Raw genomic sequence first — 13682 nt, forward strand, 5'->3', positions numbered from 1 at the left:
ACTCTAAAGTCACACTCAAATTGTCAACCCATAACCCCAATTTGTTCAAGGGTCAACATACTCTATATTAAATGCATCTATAAGATACAGAACAGCAGCCAGAGGCTGACCCTTGGCGTGGACGGGCCACTGGTCAGGTCTAGTTCTTACTTTCTGGCTGGAGTTGCCTAAGCGGGGCCTAAATGGTAACAGGCTTATCAAAGCAGGTGAAAGTTTGAAATGTGCCTTTCTTCTGATTCATAGTAAGAACCTTGTATTGGGAGCTCTTTTTTAAATGCAGTTTGCTTTTGTTTCTGGTTGCGCCATGTGGCATGTGGGATCTTAGTTTCCCCACCAGGGATCAAACACACACCCCCTGCACCGGAAGCGCGGAGTCTTAACCGCTGGATGGCCATTGAAGTCCCTTAAATGCAATTTTTAATAAGAGGCAGTGAGTCCAGTCAAAGTCTCCAGGTTTCCTAGGAGAGGCGGTGGGGCAGGCAGTCTTGGCCAAGACAAGGCTGGCTCAGAGCTCGGCTGTCGGGCTGTGGTGAGGACACCCCGTGACTTAACTTTAGGTGGAACCTCACACCAGGAACCAGAACTGGTGGGACTGCCAAGGGCACTGAGATTTTCAATATTTGTTATAAACGTGAGCGGAAATTAAAGACCCACTTTGTAACTTGGAAGACTTCCCCATTAAATGCTCCCTGGGTGGTCTGAGATGTGCTGTGTTCATTTTGACCCCTTTCCTCCTCTGCGTGGAGACGTTTAAGTTTCGTGAGGAGGACAAAGCATCCGCACCTCTGGACTGCAGACACAGGTGTACTGACAGGGAAGGCCGCAGGTACGGTGATGAAGCCTCATCCCCAGACATCGCAACCCAGCCATGATTTAGCACTGTGGCTTCGTTCTTTACAGTGTAGTTCACAGCAGGCTTCAGCCCAGCTGTCCTTGGTCAGTGAGTTTAATTTGGTGCTTTACGTAGAGACTGAGGCCGTCTCCGGACGTCCACTGCCCATATGGCTATTCCAACGTGGCAGCATCTTGCTGGAAAATGAAGGTGGAAGAGAGCATGCAGGAAACCAGGTGGGGAAAAACCACCTCTGATTCCTACATTCTGGTGCTGAATTCACCAGAAAGATGATGGGGTGGCAGAGAAGAAGCTGGGAGGAAGTTCAACACCGTGTTGATGGGAGCCGTCTTGGTTGACGGGTTGGGTCTGGGGAGGAGAAACTTTTGCTCTGTGGTTGTCAAGAGCACACGATTTGGGGTCAGAACAACCAGAGTACAAATCCTGGTTCTGACATACAAAATTTGCAATGTTTTTTTAAAATTGAAGTATAGTTGATTACAATTTGCAATCCCGATTTTGCTCTGACCCTTAATTTTCTCAGCTAAAGTGGATGTAGGAATAGTGCCTTGCCTGTATGTTTATGTGAGGATTAAATGGTTGCTAGCATGTAATAAACACTCAGTGAATGCTAGGACGTGAGGTCCTTCTCTGTTTTTAAACAGATATATGCATGTATCTAGAAAAAGCTTTTAAAAAAATCAACATCATTTTAGGATGGGATCCTTGTGCCTTTCTCTTAAAGGCAGTGTGACCTAATGCAGCATTTCTGACCGTAGACCAGAGCAGCATGCCACGGTTCCAGAGCCTGCCATATACTCTTCTATTCAAAATAGTGACAAAGAGAAAGACTAAAATAAGTCAGAGAAAGCTGAGCAAATACCCATGTTTTCTGACGTGGACACATTTTGAGGGCAGCACATACCCAGATGGGCTTCCCTGTCACTCTGTTCTCTGCAGACGTCCAGCTTGGGGGTGTGCACGTGCTCAGGCGGGGGGGCCACCCTTCACTCTGGACACTGTGCTGGGATGTCGCTCAGTGCATCCCCTGGAGGTGTGCAAATCCACGTAAGAGAGTGGATGGCGATGAGGGATGTTTCCCGGTTTGCTGGTCTGGTTCCCCTCAGTGAGTGGGTATCCCTCCTTATTCAAACATTGAAGCTTCTTTGTAGACTTGTATTATATGCCTTGCTTTTTAGAGTCTGACTTGTATAAGAGGTGGGTGGCATGTATACAGTAAAGTTTACTTTGCTGTATTTCCTATAGTCTGTGAGATCCTTAGGACAGGGACTATGGGTTACTTATTTCTGTTTCTCCAGCGCCTGGCAAAATGACGCACACGTACAGGAAGCACTTAGTGCTAAATAAATGAATGAACAAGAGGGGTAAGTGTGCATAAGGAAGCTGAATGACTGAATGGACAACAATCCAAGGTGGTGGTATTGGTGGTGCTGATAACTATGACACTGACGATGGTGATAAATATGATAATGATGATAATGACGATGGTGATGGTGGTGATGATGGTGATGGTCATGATGATGATGGTGATGGTGATGGTGGTGATGATGATGATGGTGATGATGGTGATGGTGATGGGGTGGTGATGGTGATGGTGGTGGTGATGGTGATGATGGTGACGGTGGTGATGGTGATGATGATGGTGGTGATGGTGATGGTGATGGTGATGGTGGTGATGGTGATGATGGTGGTGATGGTGATGATGATGATGGTGATGGTGATGGTGGTGATGGTGATGATGGTGATGGTGATGGTGGTGGGGTTGGTAATGATGGTGATGGTGGTGATGGTGATGATGGTGATGGTGATGATGGTGGTGATGGTGATGATGGTGATGGTGATGGTGGTGATGATGGTGATGGTGGTGGGGTTGGTAATGATGGTGATGGTGGTGATGGTGATGATGGTGATGATGGTGATGGTGGGGATGGTGGGGATGATAGAGGTGATGATGGTGGTGACGATGATGAGGGTGATAATGATGATGATGGTGGTGATGATGGGGGATGTAACGTGGTGGTGGTGTATGTGTAAGTATGTGGTTTCTCTGTGTAGAGAAATGAAGGTGGAGGCATGGTGTGTGTATGTGTGTATGTTGTCCACATGTGTGTTTCCTCTCTGTGGGGAGGTGATGAAGGTGATGTGGGGTGTGTGTGTGTGTGTGCGCGCGCATGTGTGTGCGTGCACACCTGCGTGGTCCCCTGGGAGCCACCATCGGGTGGCAGGTGCCATCTAGTTTTTAGCTGCACACAGCACATCTGCCCCACACAGGAAGGACTTCTAGTTTTAGGCTCCCAGGTTCTTTCTTATTGAGCTTTGGAGCCACAGAAAGGGGATATTTTTACTCCAATTTCTGTTACTGTTTGGTTTTGCAAATCGATGAGCTGTCCTCACTCTGGCTAGCTCAGCTGAGCAAATGGGCTGGCAGTGAGGCTGTACTGCAGGGACATGGGGAAGAATAACCAATGGGCAATGATTGCCTATGACGATCCTCTTTGAAAGCACTCGGGTGATTAAATGCTGAAGGAGGGATGGACAATCGTTGGAGTTTCCATTAGCCACTCACTTCGTATTACCTGAAGAAGGAGCAATTGAATTTGCTCCCCTCCCAGGCCCCGACCCCAGGACTCACCAGAGCTCTCCAGGGGATCGAGTTCCATCGTCAGGTGGGCACTTGGCATCCGTGCTTGTATGGCTGCACGTGGCGAGTCAGTTGGCTGATTCTTTGAAATTACGGATTAACCCTTTAAGAGATCTTGATTCTTAAGGAAAATGCCAAAGAACTTCAGCAACAGTAGTTCTGAGGAGAGCGTCCAACCGTGATTAACTTGTTCTGATTCGATGACCATTTATGGAGGTCCCAGCAGCCGGGCAGGTAAACCCTGGTTTGAGGTCTTGTCCTAGGTCAGAGGCTACAGCATCAGAACCCTGGGGCCTCCTGTCCAGGCCACAGTGGATTCCAGCAGGGACAAGGTCACAGCTAAAGCCTGAGGCTGCCGACCCACCACTGGACCAGGGCCGGGGTAGGCGGGGGGTGGGGGGGAACTGCTGCCGCCTCTGTCCTGTGTCACCTGGAGCCTCGGGGAAACACCAGTTCCCTGCTACATCCTCGCCCCACTTTTCAGGAGAGTTTTGATGAGATGTCAATGACATTAGGAGATTCAAGGCCAGGTGCTAAGCAGAGGGGACGCCAGCACTGAACATGCCCTGGGAATCTGGACACTCACAGACCCCTGGGCCCTCCCCTGGGGGTCTTTGCATGAGGACCGCAGTGCTTCCAGAAGGAACTCGTCCCAAGGCGGGAGGGTGTCACAGGACACTTGCTGGGCACAAGTTGGTGTTCAGAAGTCATTGTAGATTTAAAACTTTGCTTGCATTTACGGCTTCCCTGGTGGCGCAGTGGTTGAGAGTCCGCCTGCTGATGCAGGGGACACGGGTTTGTGCCCCGGTCCGGGAAGATCCCACATGCCGCGGAGCACCTGGGCCCGTGAGCCATGGCTGCTGAGCCTGCGCGTCCGGAGCCTGTGCTCCGCAACGGGAGAGGCCACAACAGTGAGAGGCCCGCGTACAGCAAAAAAAAAAACAAAAAAAACTTTACTTGCATTTAGCACAGGCTTTGATTTTTATCTCCTTCTGACACTGGCTTTTCGACAGTATGTAATACATTTTCTGTTCTAAGATACACATCGGCAGAAGTTGACGGCTGAGGCATTAGTTCTTCAGACCATTTATCTGAGATCAAATTTCATAGAGGGATGTGACTCATAAATGCTGTTCGGGGTTCTGTCCCCTCTCCCATCATGACTCGGGGTGTCCTGGGGTCTGGAGAAAGGAACCTCAAGTGATACACAGGAAAACTCCTTTGAAAGCACCTGTGAGTGACGCCCTCCAGCCCCCAGGAAGCAGAGGGGTTCGGGCTGTGGGTTCCGTCTGGTTCCGTTGTGGACTGAACCCGAGGTGGCAGTGCTGTCACTCTTCCCGTGGCCCTGCTGCTCCAGTCCCCACCTGTTGGCCAAGGCTGAGGAAACACAGAAATGACACCAAATACGAAATAAAAGACAACAAATCCGTTGCCTTCCTCGTGAAACCAAGACTCGTAACAGGGTTCGAGCTCCTTGGAGAAAACTATTCTTGAAAAAACAAACACAGATTAACGAAATCACCTTTTTTTCCTTTCAGACAAATGATCTGAAGCACTAATGTCTCGCTCCCCAAATTCTGTCAACATGTGTCTTGGAAGGGAGGGTATATTGAAAATTATACACTGTCAAAACCTGGTGTTGGAAGTAGATAAAATCACAGTCTATGCTAAATGCAAATAAAGTCTTACGTCGACAAATAAGCTTTAAAACTTATTTCAGATACTGAAAACCAGCCGTGAAATCTTTCAAGCTCTAAGCCTATGCACTTTAGTTTAAAAAAAAATCTTTTAGGGTTTTTTTTTTAAAGTTCTTTTCTACACCATGAAAATTCCTGAACAGTAAAGCCTGTTTCTCAAGTCGCACGTGGACGCCCACCGTCAGGTCAGCAGTGCCTTTACTTGCTTTAGTAAGGCAGGGCCTCCTGAGTCAATACTTCTGGGTCCGTAACGACCTCGCCTCCCGCTGTCTCCTCGTCTCCATGTCCTGCCGATGTCCAGTCTTGTGGGGAGTGTCCAAGCACACACCCCATCAACAGAAACCTTTGAGCAGGCAGCTCCCAATTTATCTATGAATTATGGAGCATACTGTCGTACTAACATATCACATGTGTTAGAGATCACACTCCCAGATAGAAATCGTAAAGGAGGGGATTTGGAAATGTAACTGTGTCTTCTTTTCACCGCCTAGAGGGTCATCTTGCCCAGCCTCAGGTTGGACACCCCTGAGTGGGACGTCTGCAGAGAACAGAGTGACAGGGAGGGTTACCCGGTGTGTGCTGCCCTCGAAGTGTGTCCACTTTGGAAAAATGTGTATTTGCTCAGCTTTCTCTGATGATTTATTTGTCTTTCTCTTGATCACTATTTTGAATAGAAGAATATATTCAGGCATCCCTCTGGGACATCTTTTTATAATTCTTCCATGAGATTAGGGAGTTTTCTTCCAATTTCCTCCTTGACCTGTACGTTCTATTGCTCTAGAAAAGGACTGAGCGACTCAAAGTACATCTAGTCCATGGACCCCCTTGCTTGTTTGAACATTAACTGGGGAAAATGTGTCTTTAATTCTCTACTCTTTTTATTGACAGCTTGTATTATTATTAATATTTTTGGCTCTCAATGTCTTTGTGCATTAGTTTCTCTTGTATATCTTGCTTTTAAGAAAAAAATACCAATGCTGTTTTGGACACAGACTTTATATGAAAGGGCGATGCGTACAGTGCTGCGTCCAGCAGGCTAAGACCTCAACACACTCACAGGAAAATCCTTGAAATTAATGTGAATATTTCATCTCCCACCAAGAGACAAACCCCTTTATTGTCAACCAAAGCAATATGTATACATTTTTTTTACACTGTGAGCTTTTTTGCTATCATTTCTAAAGAGTAACATGCAAATGAAAACTGCCAGTAATGGAAAGCATGAATATTTATTGATGTCTCATCACGCGCTTGGCATCGCAGCCAAGCAGACAACAGGCTTCATCGGGCCAATTAAGTCTGCGGCTGGCGGCAGCGGGGAGCTGCCCCTCTGTGAATGGGTGAGCGACGGGGAGGGTCTCTCTAGCGCACAAAGCGAAGCGAACGTTTACCCCTCGTGCTCTTTGTTCCTCCAAGCCGCAGCTCGTGCCCCCCCAGGGGTCGGTCCCCACGCAGCCCCTCGCCCTGCACCCGCCCTCTCTCCTCTGTTAGCATCCCTCTTTCTCCCCACTTCCCCCAGGGCCTGTGGGGACCAGAGCCTCCCGTCACCAGTGGCGCTGAGAGCTTCAAACGCTGTCCTTTAGAAAACAAGCAAGAGGAAGACGCAGAACTGGGCACTTTGGACACCAGGGCGGCCCCTCCGGTGGGTGGTTCAATGACAAATTAACACATTCACAGCAGAAGGTGGAGAGTCCTCTGAGCACAGGGCTGGGGGGGGCTTTGGGGCATCAGCGGGCAGTTTCCTGGGGGAGGGGCTCCGCGCCCTCCAGGGACTTGAGTTTAGCGGGTGTGCGACAGTCAACAGGACACAAGCCCGTGAGTTCAAGGGGACCCAGGCATGAAGGAGGGAAAGCATGATACCTAGGCTATCAGGTCTGTCTGTTCTTAAAAATACCTCAGACTTGAAGTTGGGAATTGCTAAGGGGTAAATTGTGCTGTCCCACCCCTGCCCCCAACGATAGGTTTAAGTTCTAAGCCTGTGCCTGTGAAGTGACCTTATTTGGAAATAGGGTCTTTGTAGACATAAATTAAGATGAGGCCGTGGGCTTCCCTGGTGGCGCAGTGGTTGGGAGTCCGCCTGCCGATGCAGGGGACACGGGTTCGTGCCCCGGTCCGGGAGGATCCCGCATGCCGCGGAGCGGCTGGGCCCGTGAGCCATGGCCGCTGAGCCTGCGCGTCCGGAGCCTGTGCTCCGCAGGGGGAGAGGCCGCAACAGTGAGAGGCCCGCTTACCGCAAAAAAAAAAAAAAAAAGATGAGGCCGTTAGGGTGGGCCCTGAGCCACAGTGACGCACGTCCTATGAGAAGGGGGCGCTGCCACGTGGGGACGGAGCCCCAGGAAAGCGCCATGAGGCGCCGGCGGCAGACGAACGAGGCAGCTGCACGCCGGGGGGCGGGAGAGAGGCGGGGACACCCTCCCCCGGACCCTCCCAGAGGCGACGGCCCTGCCGACCCCTCGACCGCAGACCTCTGGCCTCCAGACTGTGAGAGAATAAACTTGCGGTGCTTTAAGTCGCCCGGTTCGTGCCTCCCTGTTCCGGCGGCCCTAGGACAGCGATCCAGCACGTGATCCTACGAGTGAAGCCCTCCAGAGATGAACCTAAAGCGGTGGACGGCTGTGATGGGGCGTCTCCACTCTAGACTGCGTCCCATCGTCGGCTGTGACAATAGTTCAGGGAGCAAAGAGCGAGCCTAACACGGCCCCGTGTGGGTCACATTAAACAGAATTTGGAGAGTCCGGCTGATCCTGACTGCAAATCACGGGCCTGCAGAGGGAACCTCTGTTCTCAGCAGAGTCCTGTCAACACACCAGCCACAGGGCGCTGGGCAACTCCCCACGGAACATTCCAAGGCGCGGTTGTCCCCGTGCCTCGCTGGACGCACGCCCCGGGCTCCCTGCACCGAGCAAGGCCAGTGGACTCGGACGCTGATTTACCCCTTTGTGAGTTTTTGGCCGAGCGAGGCGTGGTGGTTTCACTCCTTCCCGAAGCTCAGTCCCCTCCTGCCCCAGAATCAGGCCACCAGCCTCCTTTCAAGCCTGATGACTCTTCGGGGAGAGGCAGCGGGTCACGGCATTCTCACTGCCTCAGCCCTGACCTTCCTGAGTCAGAGCCCCGGCAGGTCCCACCCTTCAATGCAAACTTGCAGGTTCTGACGCCAAGTGTCCTGTTCGTGACCCTGCAGGGCTCGGCCGTGGATAATAGGTCTGCACACACCACCCCGAGGCGGGCGTGTCCCCCAGCGTGTCCAGCGGATGCGGGTGTCAGCTGAACTGGGCTGGGGCAGGGCCGTCGGGGATGAATGTGGGCTCCGTGCCTGCCCTCTGGGCTTCGGGGCCGGTGGGAACACCATCCCTTTGTTCCATTGGGGACGTCAGCTGCTGACGGCCAGGCGCACAGGTCCAGAAATGGTCTCTCTTCTGAGACCAGGTTTCCCTTGGCCTTTACCCACCCCTGTTCTGTAACCAAACACCACAGCACAAAAGGTTAGCTTTTCTGTTTGTTTTTCACCTAAAATGCACTGGGAACCATTCTCAATGCTGGAACTTGAAAAGAAAAAAAATATTTGTTTTTAAATAGCACTGTCACCCTGGGAAATTCCTTCAGCTCTGACAAGGCGGACTCCCTCTCTTCTAAAGTACAGACATTTTACTGAGCGCTTACTGCATGGCCGCCCCGGGGGAAGCAGTTTGCTCGCGTTTTCTGATTTATATTCACAAAAGTTCTATCAGGTTTTCACTCCTACCATTGAAGAGGTGAAAAGACAGACTCAGAAAGGTGATGTGCAATGCAGGGCTGCGGGCCTGATGGGGGAGAGAGGGAAGGAGGGGAGGGGAGGGGAGGGAGGGGAGGGGAGGGGAGGGAGGGGAAGGAGGGGAGGGGAGGGGAGGGAGGGGAGGGGAGGGGAGGGAGGGGAGGAGAGGGAGGGGAGGGGAGGGGAGGGGGGAAGAGGGCGCGGCTGTTTGGGCCGCGGGAAGTGTGATGGTGGGAAGGGGCTTGAGGGAAGGCATGGTCGTCCCATGTCTCACGTCCCCAGCACATCCCCACCGTCCTCTCCGTGGAGGGATTTCTCACCCTCGGGCAAGGTTTTCGTGGCTGCAGGTGCTCTAGACCAGGGGTGCCCAGCCCCCGGGCCACGGACCAGCGCAGGTCCACGACCTGTTAGGAACCCGGCCGCACGGCAGGAGGTGAGTGGCGGGCAAGCAAAGCTTCACCTGCTTCCCCGTCGCTCTCCTCACCGCCTGTACCATCCCCCCGCCCCCGCCCCGGTCCGTAGAAAAATTGTCTTCCACGAAACCGGTCCCTGGTGCCAAAAAGGTTGGGGACCACTGGTGTAGACGCTAGAACCTGCCCTGGAACGTCTGTGGTGGCCTGTCCTGCAGTACGTGGGTCAGACTGAGGGGGGCCGTGCCCGACTCCTGACATGCAGGCACCAGGGCTGCCTGAGAAAACAGGTTTACCTGCTCCAAACGCTCTCTATTTCGGGAGAGCTCTCATTCCTCAGGAATGTAGGGGCCTGTCACCTGTCAGCACGAGATGCTGGTGCAGAGTCCCAGCCTCCGCAGGCTGCTGGGCGGGGCCGGTTCAAGGCCTGCGACTCGGGGACCCGGGGGAGACGGAGGAGGGTAGGGTGACGCTGAGGGCGGGAGGGAAGACCCCTTGACGGTCCCCAGACACCTTCCCCCGGCAGTGACTTACTCTATCCGCCCGGCTGGCCCGTGTCTCTGGAGGCCCAGCAGCCTCCTGGCCTCCCTCCAAGTCAGAAACACACGGCCTGGCCAGTGCCACCCTCAGTTCCACACTCTCTGCGTCCAGGATCCCCAGAGCCCCAGGCACGTGCTCTCTGGGCGCCTCCCTGCGTCCAGAGTCCCCGAGCCGCCTCTTCCCCTGGGAGCCGCCAGGGAGCCGCCTCTTCCCCGGGGAGCTACGGTCCTGCTGCTGAGGCTCCTTGCCGGGCTGTGTGATGAGAAACCCGCCCTCCGGAGTCCCTGCCCCGGCACGTCACAGCCTGACCACCCTGCTCACACCGAACTGGGATACTCAGGCCCTGAGATTAGGGGTCCTGCTCCCCGCTCCCAGGAAGCCCTTCGAAACGACTGCTTAGAGCCGAGCCCTCAAAACTGGGTGCCCTCCACCCTGATCACCGCACAGGTGAGAGGTACTTGCCACCCTGCCGTCTCCCCTGCTGGCTGGGGACCCGGCCTAGGGGCTGCTCCCCAGCCCATTGCCCTTCCCCACCCCGCCCGGGATCTGGGATCTGTAAGGAACACATCTGTGACTCTGCTTCCTTTAGGTGACAGTACTGAAACTGCTCCTTCAATCAGAATGACCCTCGGGTTTTCTTTTGCCCAAAGTGGGAGCTCGGATGCTCAGGGAGCTACGGGGCGGGGCGAGCCGGGTGGTACCCCACCCCCTGGTTCACAGGTCGTGATCTGCACGGTTTTCAGTTCAGTCCAGCAGCTCCGGGCCCCAGCACAGGTTGCCTCATCTCTCCTGCTGTCCTCAGATTCGACAAGTCCCATCACCAGTCGGCCCGTCTCCCTTCCCGCGCTCCACAGAGACGTGTGTGTGTGTGTGTGTGTGTGTGGGGTGGTGGTGGTGGTGTTTGACTCGAGTTTTCAATACTAGAGGAAATAAGCAGACGCCGTCTTCTCCCAGTCTCTCTGGGACGCCTTTGGAGGGCCGAGCGCGACACCCGGTCTCAGCCTCCAGACACGGGAGAACATGTTTCTACTGCTTGAAGCCCCCAGCCCGTGGGAAATTGTTTCAGCAGCCCCGGGAAATGAATACACTAGGTAAAGTGTGAAGAAAAGTAGATTTAGAAACCTTGTCACCTGAATTGATGTTTATGACCTATTCTAAATGAAAGTGCACTGACGCCCAAACTCGTTTTTAAGACAGTCCCTCAGCCTCTTCTGACCAAAGGGCCCGCCGGCCCCCAGGCTCCCAGAGGAAACCGCTGGGCGCTTGTGAACACCGGCATGGATGGTGTGAAGGAGGGAGCACAGCTGCAGCCCGGCCTGGTGACCACGAAGGACAGCAGTGATTTGTCTCCGAGCTCACACGTTGAACCTGGTAGAAACACCTCCTCCATGCTGGTGGGCCCCCGGCCGCAAGTTTGTGGTTTCAATTGTGGGTGCTCGAGCCCTAGAGAGCCTGCCTCACCAGGGGTCAGGGCTTGGCCGTCTGGTTGCAGAAAAACTCTCCAGGCCGTTCTGATGCCCCCAGAGGTCAGGACACGATGCGAAGTCTCAAGCCCTGCAGAGCTGAGGGACCCCCGATGCCGGCTGGCGCGGGCCGGCCGCCAGAACCAGAGCTTCACCCACCTTCAGCTGCAGCTGACGTTTGCAGGACATCGTGAAGTGGAGGGAAGCTTTCTAAGTGATGGAGAGCAAGGAAACAACCCAAACAACGTGTTAGGAGAAAGGCTTGGTTCCCTTCTTCCCCTCTCCGTAGGAGATATTTCAAAATGCTAGTCACCATCACGGACTGAATTAGCAAAAGCGTTCTGTTTTCTCTTTTTTTGTTATGCTTTTGTCAGCTTTTGAATAATTATAATTTGCTCTGATTTCTTCTCTGTTCCAAATAATTGTTCTCTTTCCTTCCACGCCCATATTCTGCATTCTTTTTCTGAAGAAGAGACCCCTGATTGTGTCAGTTCCAGACCCTCCAGTCCTGGAACTGCCCCTCCTTGTGGAAAGCACAGGACCAGGAGGGGTGAGGGGTGCAGGGGGGCCCCCGTCAGGAAATCACGTGGCCGCCCCGACCCCACAAGAGTCCTGAGAGCAGAAGGGAAAAGAAAGGTTTTTAGCAGTGGCCGTCAGTGTGGAATCTTGGGGAGCGGCAGCGATGTCAAAGAAGAATTTTAAGGAGTACTGCTGAGAATTTTGCTTGTATTTCCGCCTGGGGGTGGGTGGAGGTGTTTTGGCCGGAGGGGGAGGAAGATGGGAGGCCGAGAAAGACAGAAACAGAGAAATTAAGCATGTTCAAAACTTTCATTTTTCTGGCAGCTGGACTTTGTTGCTCAAATGTTACTTTAAACCAAGATTGAGCCACGTGGGACCTGGGTTCTTTCGGGTTAGTTCTGATCGAGGGTCAGGACCACTCCTTTCTCTGCGGGACTCCCTGGCGCCCAGCTGCCTGACCCGAGGTGTGTCTCTGCCCCCCTGCACCCCTCCCCCACCCCGAGGAGGGTCCCAGGCTTCTCTCTCCCAGCCTCACGCTGGGCGCCCCTCGGTCCAGCTGGTTCGGTTGCTGGCCCTGCAGTGAGTCCGGGCAGCCCGTGTCCTTGCAGGCCCCTCCTCCTCTGGACATTCCCGCACTGTCCAGTCCCTGCCCCTTTGTTCATCTCGCTTAGCCTAAATCTCTGCCCGCCGAGCTCCTTGTGGCCTCGTGTTAGGAGACGTGCCCTGGCCTCCGCTTCCCGCCCTTGGAGAGAATGATGTCCTTACCTGTTCTGTGTCCTTTTCTCTGTACCTATGTTGGCCAAACGTCCTGCTCTGTGCAGTGCCGTGCACCTGCAGGTAGAAGACGCGGCTGTGTCATGGGGTGGGCAGCAGCTCTCGGTCTGTGTGGAGGCTTGCAGAGACCCCCTCATGGACGGACCACTTCTGGTGCCCTCCTGTGTCCCCAGAGCCTGGCTAACAGCGGGCCTTCTCCCCAAGGGCAGGACCTAAAACTCTTCTGCTTGTGTGCTCAGTGGAAGGAAGGGGTCGCAGCCCCCGAGTTACGGATGAGGCCCCGGGAGGGCGTCTCCTGTCTGCGGTCACCTGGTTGGTGACCTGGGACAGCAGCCCCTGCCGCTTCCCTGCCTCTCCCCTCCCTTCCCAAAGGTCTCAGGAGGAATCCAGGGATTGAGACTTGACTGTAACGTGTCCTTTGGGTGGGTGTAAACTTTGTGGAGCGTCCCGGACCGTGTGTGTTTTGGAGCAAGTCCTCAGGCACATCCAGTCTTTTGTGCATTGGGACAGAAGGTAATCACCTCCTCTGGGGCTGCATGCAGCTTCGCTCTGACCTTGGAGTGGGCAGCCCCACGTGTGTGCATCCCAAGAGCAGGCAGCCCATGGAGACCCAGGGCTGGCGCTGAGGGCAGTCGCAAGTCAGGCGATCGGCTGGTAGGGGATTCACATTGTCTAGGGACACAGAGCGCTGAAGGGAGCCTGGGTGCGAGGTGCCCCTCTGGGGATGGGGCGCGGTCCAGTGGGCGGGCCCTGAGAGCTTTGTAGCAAGTGATGGGACGGGAGGGAGGGCAAAGTGCCTCTGGGAGCCGGTCTGGACTGGGGCCAAGCCTACCAGCCTCAGGGCTTTTCTGCGCCCACGGCAGAGGCAAGAATAACGCTGACGGCACCTGCGAGGTCCCAGGTGCTAAGAAGGGACCATTTTCCCACCAGAGTGAACTCACCTCCCCAGGTTCACAGGGGAACTGTTCCCCTTGTAAAGCACCAGCTTCCTGGTGGCGGGAGCCATGGTGCTGGTCTTGCAGGGATGCTGTGGG

General features: G+C 54.1%; 1 long non-coding RNA gene across 1 annotated transcript; it reads left to right on the forward strand.

Moving 5' to 3' along the window:
• Positions 1-8866: 8866 nt before the first annotated feature.
• On the forward strand, positions 8867-12044 carry LOC132530698 (uncharacterized). Its single transcript, XR_009543857.1, has 3 exons — positions 8867-8965; positions 10004-10339; positions 10817-12044. It is a non-coding gene; the product is annotated as an uncharacterized LOC132530698 (long non-coding RNA).
• Positions 12045-13682: the final 1638 nt, after the last annotated feature.

This window comes from Lagenorhynchus albirostris, chromosome 12, assembly GCF_949774975.1.
Source record: "Lagenorhynchus albirostris chromosome 12, mLagAlb1.1, whole genome shotgun sequence".
In the NCBI taxonomy this organism is placed as follows: Eukaryota; Metazoa; Chordata; class Mammalia; order Artiodactyla; family Delphinidae; genus Lagenorhynchus; species Lagenorhynchus albirostris.